Source organism: Falco rusticolus, chromosome 12 (genome assembly GCF_015220075.1).
Source record: "Falco rusticolus isolate bFalRus1 chromosome 12, bFalRus1.pri, whole genome shotgun sequence".
NCBI lineage: Eukaryota > Metazoa > Chordata > Aves > Falconiformes > Falconidae > Falco > Falco rusticolus.
The window spans coordinates 569101-584415 of record NC_051198.1 but is presented as its reverse complement, the minus strand read 5'-3'; the positions used below and the strand labels follow the sequence as shown (position 1 = coordinate 584415).

Below are 15315 nucleotides of genomic sequence, written 5' to 3'. Positions count from 1 at the left end.
CTATGTGCAAGCCCCAGCTGGCTTCTCTCCTGCATTCTCAGCTGATTTTTCATAGTCTTTGAATTGCTTTCTTAGCAATGTAAGCTACATCTATCTTCCTGTGAATGAGTAAATAGGGAGTTAGTTCCTGTTGGGATTTATTGAGAATTAACATCTCTTATTGTCTTTTTAAGCAATCTTACTTTTAGGATAAATTAGTTTGGTCTTATGGAAAAGGGGTTTGTTCTTATTCTGTCTGTTCATTCCTGTGTATTTTTCATCATCTTCTGTAGCATCTTGACTACAGTGCTGCATTACTCTACAGGGCAAGAAGAAATAACTGAAGGAGTGGGCATGCAGACTCATGTGTGTCAGCCCTATTTTTGCTGTTGGAACTGTCCATTCCAGGTAGCTGTGCAAGTGTTCTTGAATGTGTAATCGTAACAGATCTCTAATACAAGCTGTGCTTCTTCTGCCTTTTTCATTAATATAAACAGAATTATGTAAGGGCTGTCCTAAATATTCTTAGTCTGGTAAGAAGAAAAATAAAAAATTACCAGAGGTTGTGGTACTGTTTCCAATGTTGTTTGTATTAGTTGTTCGTTCAAAGAGAAAACCTGAAGTTAAGAGTTTTAAATTCTTCTTGTTTGTGGTGGATGTTCGTAGTACTTTGCTGCAACGTAATGCTAATGCACCTATGCATTAAAGACTGAAGGTGTCTGTGCATTAGAACAAACAAAAAAGGGCATGATGAGGATGCATATGCTTTACATAATATCTGAGCACTGGATGTCACCATTTCCCTACTTACGATTTGCAGTCCTGTTTGTGGGCCAGAAGAAAACACAGCCCTTGCTTTGGAGAAGTAATTTGATACATGAACAACTCTTAAAGTTGCAATGAATATGGTATGCCTGCTTAACTATACCCAACAAGTACTTCATTAGGACAAAAACAAAAGACCATCTAAGTACGCAACAAAACAAGATATCCATAACTTCGCTTCCTTGTATTGCATCCAGATACTAACACATCTACTATCTTGGTATGTTGTATCTCGAATCAAGAAGATTAAGCAAAGAACATCAACTCTGAATTTAGAATTAATTCCTTTTGTTGCTTTAAGCCAATGTCTGATTAACTTAAAGTAGAGCAACTGATCTGCTTACCTGCTTTATCAGAGACTAAAAAAGAAAGATACTTGCTATGATGGACTTAACTGTGTGAATGGCTGTCATGTATTTTGTTGGTGCATGTAACATCACATGCCTGAAAACACATTTTGTGTCCCTTTCAAAATGTGCTTTGTTGAGCTTGCATTTAGAACTCTGCTTTGGTTAAAAAGGGGAGTTTGATTGTACCATGAAAATAAAATAGAAAGCCTGTTACTCTTTTTAGAGAAGGGTTTGCAATTTGTTCCCTTTATTTCATCCAAAGAACTTACGCCCTCAAGCTATATAGATGCTGTTAGAAATTACTATGAAATTCTAAAGCATGTGTCACAGGAGCTGTGACAATTTATATGACATGGCATCTGACAGTTTTCTGCCGAAGTGATCAGTTCTGGCTCGCAAGAGTGTCTGTCTGTAGTCAGTCCTCTGCTGCTTTGTCTGCAGAGAGCAGCAGGTTTAACTTGCCATCCTTCGCTTTTCTGGGGGTTTGCTGTAACCACCCTCGTGCGAGGGTTTGAGTTTCAGACAGAAGTATTTGGTCCCGCTGCAGCAGTTGGAGGGACGCTGATGAACACGGCCGTGGCTGTACAGGGTGGTGTAAAGCAGCACTGACCTTCATTCTGCAGTGCAGCTCCCTGCTGGAGTGGATCGATGGCCAGGCTGTCTGTCTCTGCGGCTGCCTTCCCTCCTCGCAGCAAGAACCTTCTCCAGGCAGCGATCGATGCCTCTAATCTGCTCCAGCCTGTAATAAGTCATGCGAGGCAAAGCTTTTAGGTGGCATTACATGGGATTGTGGAGGCGGCTCTTCAGCTTTTATTCATAGTGCTCTTCATAGACTTGCAGAGAAATCTACTGCATCCTGCTTGTTCATGTACAAAGAGTATATAATGCTTCTGCAGATTTAAACTTCACATGCTGCTGAGTGATGTATGGACACAATTGTTTTAAATTAATATATTTGTGTGCATGTGGCTGTACGTACCTCTCCCTGTCATAGTTTCTTGCTAGACATGTATCTTGTATATGCATTACTGCACACTGCTGGTGAGCATCACCATTTTACAAAGGCAAGGGAGACAGTGGTGAAGTTTGCATGTCAACAGTATGAATTATTTTTCTGCTGTAGCGTGGGGCATCGTTATTCTTCTCTACGGCTGGAAGCTGTGAAGATCACTGAGGGTTGCTGACAAAGTCCCAAGCTAAATCTGTAGAAGGGTTTTACATGGCACAAACTGCTGCCCCGCCATATGATGATCTCTGTGCAGCAGCCATGCTGTTCAGTTAGAGTAAATAAACCCCAACAGTTTTAAGGGCTTGTATTTGCGAAGTGATTTAATGGGTAGTTCCAAAAATAACCCTGTGGCAAAGTGACATCATGAATGTAATGTGTTTTTTTTTTAAAAAATTAAAAGTGAATTCACTATGTGATGTATGTCAGAAATGCGGGGGGACTCCACCAAACTCAGCTTTGGATTTGTTAATTAGTTAATTAGTGCACATACATGTGCACTAATTTAAAACAAGGTTCCTAAAATACACAGACATACCTCTTTAGCCCTAACCAGAGACTGGAAAGTCATGATCTTGCTGAAAATAGCGTAGTAGCTAAAGCATAAGCAGCAGATCAGGGTTGGGAGTTGGGAATTTGAATTCTAACTCTCCTCTGCCATCGAGAAGCTGCTCCTTTGAATGAAACACTTGGTTTCTTTATTCCGTTTCTTAATCAGTAATATTTTATTTGTTCATGAATAATTTTGCAAAAACCTAGGGGGTTTAAGTGCAGCTTTAAACTTGTGTCCTAGAGCTGAATCAAACTTGATTGTGTAAAACTGTTCATGTACCACTGTTGGTCTTAAGAGTGCTCTGAGTAATATTTATCCAGTTAAATCTGTAAAAGCATAACTTAGTTCTTCATATATTCCCAAGCAAAATTCAATACATTTCTCTGGCAGTCTGCAAAGAGCACCGTGAGCAAGGGATTCTGAGGTTTGTACCCACTGGCCCCACTCATCATCACTCGCTGCAGTCCACGTGGCATTGCTCATGGAATGCCAACAGTTGGGTCAAGCTGACAGTGATCAGTGTTTCTGTTGTTGTCTGTAAAAATAAAACAAGTTCATCAGAAGTGCAGTTTTGTTTGTGCAATCATGCCCTACCCAAAGGGTTTCTAGGAGGTCTGTGGTTGAAGTCTGCCTGCAATTTAACTTGCAATAATGAAGATTGAGTCAGTGTGGTACTGGTGTTTTGTTTGTAACTAACTAGTAAATGTACCTTTCATAGTAAGGTGTGAACTCAAGCTCCCACTCTCTTCAAGATACACAGAGGTCTGAACAGCTATCACTTTGTGGTTTATGTTTTCTGTTGCATTAAAGAACTGTGGCTTGTGTTTAATGAGAAGCTCTCCAGACTGACAGAAGCAAAATTGGTATGTTCAGGTTACTACTAAGTAGTTCATTCAGTCTTTGGGGGTTTTTTGGTGATTTTTTTTTTCACATGCACACCAGAGAAATTAAAGGGGTTTGTGTTCTTTGTATTTTGAAAGTAAGTTTTGATGATTTTGCTGTTCCGCCCCTTTTAACTTTGAAGGGATTTGTGTGGCTAAAACCTCCTCTGTAGCTTTTGGAAACTTGCTTTTAAACACTCACTTGCGCTGTGGATTTCCTTGGGCTATTTTTGTTTGGCTTTTGTCAGAAATGGGTGACAAAAAGAAGAAAATGGAGCTTTATCCGAGTGGACTTTAGTTCAGGCTGTGCAATTCTCACAGGGACAAAGCACACGTTGCCGTCGGTGTGAGTTTCGCCTGACTAAGGATTGTTGCCTTGGCCCACTCTGCTGCGTTGCTGGCAAGAAAGAGATGATGTTTGTATTTGAGCGCAGCAAGGCACCCGGCCCCGAGCCCTTGCTGCAGCACTGGGGAGTCTGGTGGGCGCAGCGGAGCCGCGGCATTGAGGTTTTGAGGAACAGGCTAAAATCTCCAAAATCTGGGCTGCACAGGACCTGCCAGCCATGGGGTCGATCCCCTCTGTGGCGGGCTTTGTGCGCGCTCGCTGTCTCATTAGCATGCTGGCTGGCCGCCGCCGCTGTGGCGCGCTGGCTTTGCTAGCCCTGCTAGCTCTGCTAGCTCTGCAAGCTTACCAGCTGTTCCTGCTGCTCCCGACAATGTCCAGCGTGTTCGGATCACCGGGTTCCTGCGCTCGCTGCCGTGCACAGACAGCCTTTCCGCTGGGGATGCCCACGTGGCTGCCCGTCCGCAGCGGCACTGCATAAAGTAACAGGCCCTCGCATGGCATATGGTGTCTGGATTCATACAAGATGCAAAACTATTCTGCCGCTAATGCACAATGACTCATAGCATTGCTAATTTTTCTAACAAAAGCCCACTTCCACACCCACACTTTTAACCCCTCAGGCTAAAAAGCCTCTTCTTTGGTTTCAAAGCCTTGGAAATGTAAGGAGGTGGCTTCTGGATCAATATATGAAACCCTATATTTATTTAAAGCATACACAAGTTCTAACAATTAAAATTTCAGTAAAACACAGTTTTGAAATCACTGTTCTAACATACAGTAATTTTTTTTGCTCCAGTGTAGATAAATTGCCAAATGTTGGGCAATTTTTAGTTTTTTGGCAGCTACATCTTACAAAAATGGTCAGAAGGCAGCATAGACAATAAAAAGTTACTTTCATTTAAGAGAGAATCAAAGCAACGTAGCTAGTACATCTACAATGATTGTATATTGCAGCATAAGTTACTAAGCCGCTTATTGTGAGAAGCTTGTAATATCTGGCTGTCTTTTCTATATACTAGCTGTTCAGGGAGAAAAATAATACGCTTTCCAACTAGAGGGAGCTGCTGGTATCGCTGATGCTGATTCTTAACCTTCCAGTCTAATTCCTTTGTGCAGAAAGTACAGTGATCGTTTCTACATTTTAATAAAATCAAGTTAAATTACCCCGAGTAATTTAGATTGAAAGGACGTGTCTTAATTTTTACAGTGTAATCATCAAATCGATCTGTAAAATTCAGAGAAAACTAAAGCACGTCCTGGTTGCATGGCACATGGGTACTCTGCATGAATGTGGAATTATATAGGTCATGAAAAGACGCGTTAGAAGAGAGAGTGAAAAGCTGAGGCTTGCTTACTGTTGTTACAAGACAAAAAGCATAAGGGAAGTATGAGCGGTAGGGAGGGGAGCAGGCGGCGCAGCAGGAAGCTCCCCGCACCCTCCATCTCAACAAAGGAACAAAGGGACCTGCGGTGAAAGATGAAGGTGGCTGAGTTCGGCAGCTCAGGCTCCCCATGAGCAACTTGTTACGGGGGGCCTCTGTGGACAGTGCTTTAGCAAGGCTAATGCTCCTGCAGGGAATGTTTTTAAAGAGAAGTCCTGGTTTTACTAGGAGGTAGTTTGAGAGCTTTTGTGGAGCCGGTGACTCCACACCAACCTGCTGTGGGGTTCCCAACGGATCCGGTGTCATGCACCGCATCCTCACTGTGGCCAAAGCCCAGGTGCCGACCTCGGAAACTGCAGTTTTGATCCTGAAAGGCAGTTCCCGTGTCCCTGAAACTGGGCATTCGCCTCTTCGCAGGCAGTGAGAAGGCGCAAAGGACGCAGAAGGGCAGCTAGATGTGTACACAGGCATTTTCATGTGCGTCTCCGCAACAACCCAGATGCTTGCATTAATACAGACGTGTAATCACCAATATGGGTTTATACAATTTTTCAAATTTTTCTTTTTTTTCCTCTTTTAAAGAGAACCTGACTTGAGTATGTTTTCCATGCTGCAATCACTTCATTCAAAAGTTAAGAAATAATTTTTTAAACAGGAAAAATGTTTTTAGGTTTAGCTTTGAATTTTCTTAATTGCTTTCTTCCTCTTTTCGTAAGAATGAGCTTCTGAATTCTGTGTTGACCATGCTTTGAGCAGGTGAGACTGCATCACCTCCTGACACTCTTCCAACTCACAACAGATTCTGTGCATCTGATACTAAGAGGATGAGGTGCCTAATTTTTGTGCCTGTTATATAAAACCTACTTTAATGGATAGCACCATGATCTTGTATCATTCTTTAAAGAGGAAAGGCTTTCCTTCTGTATGCACTTGAAAAAATTTTAAAGCCATCCTGTTGCTGGGGATTTTTTTATTATGTTGGGGACATAAACATGGAGACAGCAAGAGAGTGGAATAGGAGAAACCCACTTTTTCATAGTGGGTTTACTGGCTGGTGTATTTAATTTGTATTTTTTCTTTCCTCAGTGTCATACTTTTGTGTGTGTTTCACAGTAAGATTGACTGTCAGGGTTCTAGTCTGTAAACAGGGGCAGGTGGATTTTAATGATTTCTTAAATCTAATGCCATGTAACAGGCTAGTACATGTACAGCATTTTCTGTTTAAAAAAAAAAAAATCCGAGTTAATTTGCTGGTTTTTAATACTTTCTCTGAATTGGCCCGTGCCAGGTTTTTTTTGAGAACCTGTACTTGTAACTTCTGCCAAGCAACTGATGTTACTGTACCTATTTAGGATTAACCATTTCATTCATTTTCACCTGTGTAACAATGTGGATGATCTTACAAAACCTTGCTAGCCTACAGTTTGTTGGCTTCCTTAAATAGGCATTCTCCTGCCTGCCTTTAGGCTGGGCAAAGTAGTGTCATTCAAGCACCTGTTATTTCACTTAGAAATCTTTGTGTTATCACTGTAACAAACAAACTTGGGGTTAGCTTGGTTTTTCATTACTGCAAAGTCTTGATACTAAAAATGCAGCATCATTAAAGTGAAGTCATTAAACTTCAGAAAATAACCTCAACCTAGCATACATTCATTTTTCTTTTCTCTTGTTCCTGAAAGATCTTACTGTAACTTGTGCCATACCTGTGACTCAAATTAACTTCCCTGTCTTGAAAGTTGACTTCAGGAATTTTTGAGGGCGCTGTCTGCCAGACTTGACACCATTGGAGGTGATTAGAAGTGTAGCAGTACAGAGAAGATGATAGAAGTATAGAGCTGTTACTTTGAGGATCGGGTACTGAAGCTGATGTTCAGAGGCTTCACATATCAGAAATGAATTCCTCCCCTTACTATTAATTTGTCTCCATCTTACCACCTTCCTCTCCCCACTGCCAGCATCTGTTACAACTGGGAAACTGGAAGCTCTGAAAACACTGTTTCCCACAGGCAGGTCCAGTAGTAGAAAATGGAAGTGGCTGGGATTATTTTTCTGTCCTTAATTTTTACATAAATCTCCCATGTTTCTTAAAGGTTTGGAGTTGTAGGAATAGCAGTTACACCCTGTCTGAATAACCTCAGCTATACAGTTCTCCATGCAGCTGCATTTTTCTGATTGTACTAGGTTTAAAACAGTGTCTGTACCTGATGTTTGACATTTCCATTTCACTGGGAAGATAAGAAGAAACATCAGTGTCTTTATTTAATGTGCAACAAAGGCTTCCTATTCTCTTCATTTCAATAACTGGTTATTTTTTAGCTTGTTCCCTTGTTTGCTGTACTGTTGCTAACCCTTTAGGTACTGTATGCCCTGCACTCCCCTATGGCTAATCAGTCCTCCCGGATGTCAAGAGAGGGACGGTGCAACCCTTAATAGTTAGATTACTGAGCATTTTTATGGGGTTTGCAGTAGAGGGGAATCATTCCAATCCAGAAGAACTGTTTTAATTCAGAAACGTTTTCTTTACAGGCTTTTGCAGAGCCTGTTGGGTTTTGTGCTCCCATGTTTTATGACTTGTTGCCATGATAATTCCGCTCATCTTACAGGTTTCTCTAATTGTGATTGATGTGTAATCATTCATTTTATTGAACCTCATTAAGGTCTGCGAACCTCTGTACTAACTTACAGTAATTAGAGCCCAGATAGCCTTTCCATCTGTTCACAAGCACTGTTTAATTAATGAACTTTTAACATGTTCTTTGCCTTGTAAAAGCCCTTAGTATTCTCAAGTTGTTGAATAGGATTTGCATGCCAGCATTTCCGTTTTTTTTAAAATGCCACAGCAACATGCATTTTGGAATCCCAAAAGTCAACACAAAGTACGGGGATCTCAGAAAGCAAAGTGGAGAGATTTTAGTTTCAATTTTTCATGTCAATTACAATATCTGTAAAACTGATGTCTACAAATAAAAGGCTCACATGGATTTCAGTGTTCTTTTTAACACCTGAACCAACAATTTTTAATCTTCCCTTGAGTCGCTGCAGAAGATACACAGAGACCAGTAAACAAAATGTTTCATTTTTCAGTTTAGCACTTACTGGAGGAACACTAGAAATGAGATGCATACAAACGCACATTTTCCTCCCCTTGTATTTCATCTTTTTGTTGCGTTTAGAGCATTGGGACTGAGATGGGTTTGTTACTTCTTTCTTTTTTTAGTCTTCGGTATAATGAGATTTTAGGATGGAGTGAAATTCACCAGTGCTGTTGGAGTTATTGTAGAGAGTATTGTAACAATGGTCCAGAATTGCGAGAAAACGGTAGGACAGAAGATCGTAAAAACTTTGAGTGTTTCTGAAAAAGTCTTAGAACACTTCTGTGTATTAAGAATGTGTAGTCACATAGTTGTGCTGAAGGTGAATGTCAGATTACTGTTGTGACTGACTTTGGAGCGAGAGAGATTAGTAACAGAGAAAAAGGACCCTTTTTCCTAAGGTATTTTTGCATTCATGATTTGTTGCCCTTTTTTTATATATGGCACGGTATTGCAGTACTGTAGTTGTGCTTTACCTAATTTGGATTGATCTTTGTTTACCTTAAATACTCAGGACAAGAATTAAGTCATCCTACTCAGCTCCCTCAAAATCCTTTTCAGCATCCAAAGGCAGACCATCTGTCTGGTCCAGTCATTCTTTCCTCCCCCAGTATGCGTTTTAGCTGGTGCTTTGAGTACGGCTGTATCCTGGAGAAGTGAATATATGTGAAAATATGAAATCAAAGTCCTGGGTGTGGGGCTGTATTGCCTACCTTCTAAATTTCAGATATTATTTGTGAAATAACTAAAAAGAGCCCCTGGTTTCTGTTGTACCTTCGGAGTACTGTTCTGTAGCACCGTGGGAAAGGCACAGGCAAACTTTTCTATGTTGTGGCAGTTCTTGGCCATGTGAATCTTTTGTCGTGGGTTTTCCTCATGCCACTGTCCACTTTCTGACCTTACAAATGTGAACATTGAGTGTTTTCATTGCCCTAAAAGAGACATTTCTGAAACAGTTGTTTTTAATATCTTTTCCAATATTTCTGTATGCTAACCCGTCCTCTCACCACTGACCCCACGCTTTAACGGTCCGTTTAGGTGAACCTAAATGTGGTCCACTCCTCCTTTTTGTAACTGAGGTAGTTCAACTTTCAGGTTGCTGACCTATCTGCGAGAAAAATATGGTTTTTCTCAAGCGTTTTGGGAAGTGCACATGTTTTGTTTAGGAAAGTACCCATTTGTGCAAAGTATCAGGCGTGAGGCTCAGCTGTGGTGCCTTCGCGTTCTCCATTGGTGACGTTCTACAAGTCAAAAAGACTGATCTTACTTAAGTTCTTCCAAGATGTCATTCCACTGGCTGTGATTGAGTCATAACCAAATGAATTAGGCTTTTTTTGAGGAACAAATTCATTCAGCATGTGCATTTAATAATGCTTGCTTATAGAGTTGTGCCATTCCTTTACAAGCTGATCATTACGAGGATGCAGTTGTGTTTACATGAAAAAACTCTGGGATGTTGTTTCTATGCAGTTCCTTTCCCATTCTCTGCAAGTATTTGGATTCAGCAGTTTCAACACGTCAGCAGAAAAAAAAATGTACAGAAAGGCTTGGTGAAATTTTAGCAGCCAACAGAGCATCCTGATGAAGGAAGGAGGGGAGAAACATCTTGCCCTTCACTTGTTTTCCCTTTCCCTCTCATTCCTCCGCAGGCAGATGCAGGCCCATCTGGACATGTGGCCCCAAGTAACTACCTTGCAGCAATCCTCCAAAGCTGCTATACCATCTTCGAGCATGTATCTGCTGAAGAAAAGCACTGGAAGAGTTATTACTGGTACTCTCCTTCTAGCTGCTGCTTTAAAGGAGCAGAGTAAAAGTAAATTTTGCCTAAGTGGGAAAGAGGTAATCAGAGTGATCCCAGTCTGTGGTGTTAACACTGCAAGAAGTAATGATCTGATGGAGAGGCTATGGATTGCTGTATCACTGAGGTGGTGTTGCAGCATTTGGTAATACTGCGCTGTTGGCATGTGCTCTCGTTTTCAGGAAGTGCTTCTCTGTACACTTTGCTGAGCAGAGAGCTGTCTAGAGCAAACTGAGTATCTCCAAGGTGTTTGCTTCTCTGGGCTGATTGGCACAACTCTTCTGCAATGCAAGATCTACGTGTGGAATTCTCTGCACTTAGAATGAACATGATTAGTGTAATACATATTTATATTAATACAATTAATAAAAATACATATTTTAGCAATATTTTCTTTTAAGCCTATAAGCACAGGTCCCGTTCTAACCTTAGTAAGCTGAACAGAAATGCTAATTACATGAATTACACTTCAGGCTGTTCTATGATGGGTAACTGATTTTAAATAATAGACACTTACATGAAGATTTTAATATTGCATGTATTTTGTTTACTACTAATTTATTAAATTGTTTGGGCATTTATTATTTATTTTAAGAGTAAAATATTTATAATGGTTTTTCTGTATGTGGCCTGTAAAATGTGTTTTATATTATTTGGGTTTATTAGGAGAGATAAGAAGTTATTCTATCAGTTGTTAAATATTATTGCATGTTAATCCATATTTTAAAAGTTCAAAGAGTGCGTTAGCATGCCTTTCTCTGTTCTTTTTGCTGTTGGTAAAGATGTCCTCATATCAAGCATTCACATTTGTGTGAAAAATAGAATTCACTTCAATCCATGCATAGATTGTCAGAAAGATTAAAGTGTGCATCATGCAATTTTTCTTCTTTCAGAAAGGGGCCTTTGATGTGCTAATGTTCACTTTCTCTCTTTTCATTCAGAAGTGCTGGTCATTGTTTTGAGCTGCAGAACAGTATCTGCTTCATATAAGCAGATTCTAATACCCTGGTAGCCCAACTTTGCTCAAGGTAGCATAATATAAATATGCAATAATATTAATGGCATTATACACTGGGATCAGATAACAGTGTGCCTGCACAGATAAATAGCATGGCAAAGCCAAGGCATTTATTGAAAATAGATGTTGCAAAAAAGCCAAATACTTAATTTCAAATAATCCGCTTACATGTGTAAGTGTTACTGCTGTTATACCAACTCAGATAATTCAGTTTTAAAATAGAAAGCTTGGTGGTGCAATAAGCACTGCATTCTGTTAAAATCACTCTTGAAGAGAAGGCTGTAACGTATTTCCAAAGTTAATTAGCAAGTGAAATTATTTGGATGGCCTCATCTTGTGTTGCAGTGGATATTTTCCAGCAAATGGATGAAATTTTGCAGGCTGCTCACAGGACCAACTCGCAGCTCAAGTAGCAGGGGAGTGATGTAGGTCATGACACAGTCATGACAAATTTACATGGAGAAGGGCTGTTCATAGCTGCTCTTACCTTTGCCAAAGACACCGATTCTCCTTTTGTTATTGACTGTGTAGAAATAGTTCACTGAATTCCTCATGAAGACAAATACTGGAAGTGTTAGTGTGTAGCTGCGCAGGAGTTATTTCAGTGTTGATAGTGTTCTGTAGAAGACAGAATAGTTGACAATTGTGTGATAAAAACCTTCCTTTTTATAATCAGGGGAAATCTGGTGGTCGAGTTTTGAGTAAGTTAAATAACAGTAAACTAGCCTCTGTTGATGGATATTGTAGGAAAGTGTCATCTAGTATGCTCAACAGCTTTCTGCTCAAAATTCAGAAAATTTGCCTGTTGTGTTTCTCAAGTGGTAAAAAACTATAGCTTTCAAAAAGCTGTAATTATAAAACCAGTAAGTTACAAATCAAGCAGTAAAGTTGCACATGTTCAAAATGATTTCTCATATTCTTATTTTAATTAATGATTATATTTTAACTAGAAGATGTTATTTCAGAACACTTATAGCTGGACAGGTATTTCATTGATAAAATTAAGACTTAACAAAAATTGGACAAAAACTTGAATAGCGAAGAACATTACAGAAGCCTGCACTTGAAGTATTTTTAGTGAGGTACGGTGGCAGCATTACTGATGTGTAGCTTCTTCCCTCGGTCACCGTCCCTGTATATTCTCCTTTTCTGTTTGCTTTCACCAGCTTTGATACTTCATTAAAAATTCATCTTCGGCTCTCCCCCTTGCTGTTTGGGATCCCCATGATCTGCTTTAATACCTGAAATGACTCAGCAGTTAAGAACTTAAGAAATTTAGCTTAAAGAGCGCCGCCTTCAAGAAGTAGTGCTAACACTCAGAAAATGATGCGATTCAGCAGAAGCCGAGAAGCAGAAAAGTTCCCAAGTTTTTGCTCAGCCTGTTTCTGTGATGTGCGGCCTGGCTACCTTTCGTGTCCTGTAACTGCTGGAACGGCCTGACTCCCGGGCATCCCACACTTGTGCAGCAGGTATTTAGCTCCTCAGCACACACGTTTTGTTAAGATCCTTCTCCCAGTCTATAAAGCTGGAGACGGTGTCTCAAGGCATGTGGCGGGGAAGGGTCAGCCCATTAGGTGATCCGTGGTCATCTTCAACAGAGTACACAAAGGAACATTTCCATGCTGTCTGGAGAATGAGTTGTGTCAAAAAGATCTGTCAGGAAGCAGATGGAAAGGGTTGTGCATGGCAGTGTTGCTTTTTCACCCAGGGGCTCTTATGCAGTTTTTCAGATAGCCTTGGAGAAAGGGACCTGAGCTGCACAGTTGTCACCAGTTGTCATCCACCTTTCCTGCCTGGTGTTGGCTCACAGGGAGCGTGAGCAGAAGCTACTTCTGACTCTCGTGTGGGATTTCCGTTCCACATCATAGCTTTCCCTACAGCAGCACTAGCTCCCTCGTTTGCCTCCTCAAATCAGATTAATTTTCCATTTTAACAAAGTGCTGCCATTCTGTGAATCAGCCATAATCTCATCGTGGTGGAAGTGCGTACTCCATAACCCAGACACCTTGGGGATGGGCAGGAGTGTAAAGCCTTTGCCAACACCCTGTTGCTTGTGCAGCAGAACTGTGCACTGACGCTCTCCCCCGTGTTATTTGTGTTCCCTGATCCTCTGAGCACCTGGGGGGTCTTTGCTGCGGGGACAGGTCACTCCACCTCTTTCCCCTGTGACATGCAGCTTCCACAGCCCAACTCCAGCCTGTCTCTAGTGCTGCAGTACACTTTAATAGCTTTTAATTTCAGAACACAGGCTAAATGCCCTGATCTGGAAGGGACTCTGGTGGCACTTCATCTGTTCTTTCTGCCCACTTTGCTAGGTTTTCAAAGCCCTTCACATTGCCTCTGTAGCCTAATTTCTTCCTATAAGCAGAAGTAGCTTTTCTTTTGTACTGTCTTGGGGCAGTTTTCAGCACTTCTGTTCTTGTTCCTCTGTGCGTTATATTACCTGTGTACAATAGTCTGTTTTCTGATTGTGTCTTAGTCTCGCTTTTTTTAAAAGTTAATTTAAAACTGACTACTCCTAGGTGTTAAAACAGCAACAGTCAACTAGGGCTGTGTAGCCAGCCAGTCCTTCAGCAGCCTCCCTAGTATGTTGTTTCTCCATTTTCACCCTAATTTCTTTTACACTTGTACTTAGAACTTGGTTGTTTAAATAGTATATCGTACAGCTCAGTCATTAACTCGCCTCTTGCCCCACAATTAAATGTGATGGTAAGGCTATGGCTAACCTGAGTTCCTTAAAACCTGTGGGGAAACTTTTTTAGAAACAGTAGAACTTTCAGAAGATAGCAGCAGTGAAACTATTGCATTAACTGGCCTTTTTATGAAGGAGTTGCTTACATTTTCAGTTTTGCTTCCACCCTTCCCCAGTCACCCTCCACCCCCACTTTATAAGTAAAAAAAGCAGATTTCATAAACATGCACCACAATTTTAATTTTCTCCTTTAGGGAAATGGAGAGACATCACAGTAAGCACACTGGCTGAGCTATGCAGTGAAAGGGGAATCCATTCCCCCTACTGAGAGGTCACTTCCAGGGAAAGAAATGTTGTTTTAAATGCTGACTTAATCATCTGCTTTTGGGGATCAAATTTTCCCGACAGGGCTGTGCGCCTGTGACAATGCTGCATGAACAGACAGCGGTGGGTACGTACTGCTGTACCTGTTGCAGGCTGTGTGCTTGAAAGAATATTTTAATTTAATGGATTTTAAGCAACATTATTCAAAGATCAACAAAAGGCATACTGTGTTATATGAATAAAAGATTTCCTCTGGATACTTGTTAACCCTACAATGCCTAGCTGATGTAATTGAAGTGCAACCACCTGGCAGGGAGATTTCACAGTCAGCTGCCAAGGAGGGCCCCGGACAGGAGTACCAGGTGTTGTGCTGCGCCGGCCTGATTGTCGCAGAGGAACAAACGCCGGGCGGCTGGGGCGACGAGCGGGGATGGCTGCCAGCCAGGGAACGCGCTCCTGGGGCTCACTGCTGGACTCAGGTAGAGTGGGAGTTAGGGGCTCGGACAGAATGAAGAGGGGGCAGCGCAAAGTATTGGCTTGAAATGAAGCTGCTGCAGAACTCCCATGGCCTCACAGTTCACAAAGCCAGACCTCAGGAGATGTTTTTCAATACGTCGCATCTATTGCTTAGAGCCCCACGCCCAGGAGATCCCTTACTCAGTCCCCAGGTCTGCTCTGCTTTGAAATATCTACCACAGTGATGAATGCCAGATTATAATTTTAAACCTCCCCCCCCTTTTTATTGTTGTCATTATTGTTGTTATTATTTAAAGCTGGGACAATCCCCAGTGATTTCTTGGTAGTCTTTTTCTAATTTGTTCTTCCATCCTATCCTCTAATGTAGAGCAATTTCCCAGCCTGTATCACTGCAGCAACAAGTAACATTTAGTGTTGAGCATCTTGCAAAGGGTGTCACTCGTAATGGATGTGATAATAAGCCCCACTGTTACCTATCCCTGATTGTAATGAATGTAAATTACCAAGTATAATAGACCTGAAATGGAGCCATTTAGTGTTAGTCCCAGAAATGATGACAAGATCTATAATAAACTAAAGGGGCAAAATTATT

General features: G+C 41.1%; 1 protein-coding gene across 4 annotated transcripts in view; it reads left to right on the top strand.

Moving 5' to 3' along the window:
- The window catches only part of RALGAPA2 (Ral GTPase activating protein catalytic subunit alpha 2), a 136466-nt gene that overhangs the window by 90897 nt on the left and 30254 nt on the right, over positions 1 to 15315 (top strand). The gene's annotated exons all lie outside the window — the stretch shown is intronic.